Source organism: Pecten maximus, chromosome 14, assembly GCF_902652985.1.
Source record: "Pecten maximus chromosome 14, xPecMax1.1, whole genome shotgun sequence".
Taxonomy (NCBI): Eukaryota; Metazoa; Mollusca; class Bivalvia; order Pectinida; family Pectinidae; genus Pecten; species Pecten maximus.
In genome coordinates this window covers 6,753,649-6,757,570 of record NC_047028.1, presented here as the reverse complement: position 1 = coordinate 6,757,570, position 3,922 = coordinate 6,753,649, and positions in this window count along the sequence as shown.

Here is a 3,922-nt window from a genome sequence, read left to right as displayed (position 1 = left end):
ACATCTCTACTATAAATTTACATTAAATTCATGGACAAAAATCAAGTTCAAACAGGCATTTGATTTATTTCCATGAAATACATACATTTCTGAGGGGACTTCATTCGTGGGGCCTGAACCCGGAAGTACTTAATTGTGGTCTCAGTCCTATATCGAACAAACGAAACAGAGTTAGAGTCACGTGGTCTTCCGTGGGAAATCCATACACACCAAAGTCTCCACATTTCCTTATGCAAGGCCTTCAGTTCACCCTTCCAGTAGGGTTTCAGGAATGAACGGAATTTGCGTTTCTTAAGCGAGGCCTCCGACACTGAGTATAGACAAGATGTAATATCTCTGGGAAATATTTCAATGTCTTGTTCAGATGCCAAGACGCGTTCGCACAAATCAGAATTTAACAAATGTGAATGGAGTAATTGGCGATAGGTTTCGGAGTAATCAGAACCATCAGCTGAATTCCATTTAAATGAGGTACGCGGCAATTGCTCACACGTGGTTGGAATGTCGACAGGGAAACATAATTCACAGAAAATCGGACGATGATTAGATACATCAAGATAATTCTCGTTGAGCACTCGACATTCCTTAATAAGGTCATGTTTGCTGGTTTCAATGATCAGGTGATAGATCAGGGAAGATGAGCCGTCATCAGAGTGAACATAAGTATGAGTAGGACCCTTGCACAAACAGGACGTTGTTACCGCGAAAAGCTGATGACGATTCAAAACAACTTGAAGTTGGTGACCTCGGTTGTTCTCGTATCCGTTGATTCTGGGTCCATTTAACCGTGCATTAAGATCGCCCATGATAATAACTGAACCAACAGAAAGGAAAGACGCGCAGAATTCATTTAATTTGGCAATATATTCAGAGAAAATGTAAACTTGTATTATGAATACCACGCTAGAGTTCAAAGTTAGTTTCAGTATTGCTATTCAGTCATCGGCGGAATCAATTACCGTCACCCGACTTGAAAGACCTTTACGCCACAACAAAGCGACGCCTCCTTTGCGCCTCCTGTCATGAGTTAGAGGATGAAGTGAAAAGTCAGAGATAACATGACAAGCAAAATCACTATGTATACTCTGGAACAGATGTCTTTGCTCTTCAAGTAGCCAGTGCTATGATATGCCACATATGTCGACTTTATGTGGAGTGAGGGCAGTGTTGAGATGCGAAGCCGCTGACATAATGCCAGTAACATTCCAGGACATTAACCGGATTGAAGCCATGACGAAAAGAACAACAGATAAATAAAAAGTCGTATGCTTAACTGTCATCATTGACATTAGAGGACTCAACAATTTCACCATAGTACTGGTTTTTAGAATACCATTTCCTGATTCGCAGTCCGCTAGGCCAGAAGTTTTCAGATTTTGTCTTTCCGACGTCAGACGAGAGTATGTTGACTTGAGCAGAAACACTGCTTTATCTTACTTTTCATGATGCGAATGAAAGTAGCTGTTACTCCGCGTTCGTTTAGATAAGACTGGATATCATGGAATGTACATGACGCTGACATGCCACAAAGGAAAAGACGGGTAGTCTTGTTCCTCACCACGGCCATGAATCCACTCGAAGAGGGAGGATCTGGAGACTTGCAAGTAACAAGCTTACCAGAAGATGTCGGCTGAGGGGTGGGAAGAACAGAATGATTACCCTGCTGACGAGAAGATGTCGACTTCTTACTGCTATCCTTGTTCAAGGAAGAGTTCCTGGAGTCTGCCAGACGCCGACCTTTAACTGAAGTGTCGTGAGGAGTTTTAGACGGCAAAGAATGATTACCAGCCACTGGCTCGCCTGGAGATTCCTTACTCTCTAAGGGAACGGATGGCCATGGAGCATCACTCGACTGGGGTGTTTTTGTCGTAACCTTTCTTAGCGGAGGAGAGTCGGGCGATGACTCAGAAGGATTAAGAGCATCAGATACAAATTTCCGAACTCCATTTAATTGAGCACCTATCTCCTCGGCGAAACCACTGATAGCAGCGTCGACTTTTCCTCTGGTTTCAACTTCGATCTCTCATGAACTATTAGCATCAGTTGTCTTGACTCGCGATATTACTGAAGAAACAGAGTCAGATACGGAAGAAAGGGATGACTTGCAAACAGATAAATCATTTTCAACACAAGATAGTTTACCTTTGATTTCCTTAACGTCGTTGTGTAGTGACTTCACGTTGGCGAAGCGTTCATCGTTGATTCTAGTTAACCCAAGAGTATTTTCTTTAACGGACTGGTTAATATCGGCGATATCGCTCCCAACAGACTTCCTGAACCGGTCTAGCGACAAGGTTTTTGACGTGATCAGATGTAATCTATCAGACAAACCTTTCATCTCAGAACCGTTTGAAATATCATTAGCGAAAACTTTGTCTATCACTTGAATGGAAGAATTCAAGTCACTCCGGAGAAAATCCAAGTCTTACTTAATGGATTTTTGATCGTTCATAATCTTTTCCATTTGAACATTGAGATGCTCTTGCAACTCGTGTGTGATTTTCCTTAGATTTGCCATTTCATATTTTATGGAGTCAATATCAGCACACATACTTGATACACTATTATCTTCGATAACAGAAGTTTCGTGTTGACCGTTCTTAATAGAGTTTGTAGACACCTTTTGTGAGAAAAATAACTCGTTGAGATCACCATCATGGTCCCCTTGTAGAAACTTATGAAGGACAAAACAGTCACGGGCATATTTCACCTGGGCTGAAGACTTTGTGGTAGTCTTTCTACAAACAAGACGAGTTGATGGACAGTCTTTCAAATGCTTTGCATTATCGTATAAAATTGCACGGTACCATGCAATTTTACTTTCCGAGTTACCGGCGAGCTGTAGCAGTGTCGTAATAGAGACATCTTTGGGTAGACCAAAAAGAGCGCTGTCAAACGCACTTGACTCATCTACTTGGGAGCCACATATACTGTTACTAAACCTTTTGTACCTTGTTATTTAGACACCACGCCGTTAACATGCGACACTGAAGAAATACGGGCGGGTCTTCCTGTCGTTCTATCACATGAACCTAGCATACAACACCACTAGACACCACACATGTATGTAAAGTCTTATGTGTATTTTACAGTCGCGTCCCCATTGCTGGGGCACTTAACTAACATCCTAAGTGAGCACTGTTCTATCACATGAACCTAGCATACAACATACACTATACACCACACAAGTATGTAAAGTCCAATGTGCATTTTACAGTCGCGTCCTCATTGCTGGGGCACTTAAATAACATCCTAAGGGAGCACAGTTCTATCACATGAACCTAGCATACAACATACACTATACACCACACAAGTATGTAAAGTCCTATAAGTGTACATTGTATTTTACAGTCGCGTCCTCACTGCTGGGGCACTTAAATAACATCCTAAGTGAGCACTGTTCTATCACATGAACCTAGCATACAACACACACTATACACCACACAAGTATGTAAAGTCAAATGTGTATTTTACAGTCGCGTCCTCATTGCTGGGGCACTTAACTAACATCCTAAGTGAGCACTGTCTTGTCACATAAACCTAACATACAACAAACATTCGCAAATAGGAAAACACTCTAGGAACAGAAAACCATCACTACCCACAAACACAATACACATACACGTCCCAACCAACCCCCAGGGATATAGGACCCCGCCCCAGCCCTCACCCTTTTCTTCTTACTACCCTCCCACCAGCTATACCCTCCAACCACCTACCCACAAAACCCATATACCAAATTGTTCCCAGCACCATTCGGCCTGCAACAAACCCTGCTAACATGTTTTGTATCATAATCACCCCGCATCCATCACTACTTCTTCTCCACCACAGTACTAAATCCACACTCTACGTATCACAACTATATAGTAAAACGTCGGAGTGTGTACAGACTAGTAATGTCGGAATTGTGTGGCTCTAA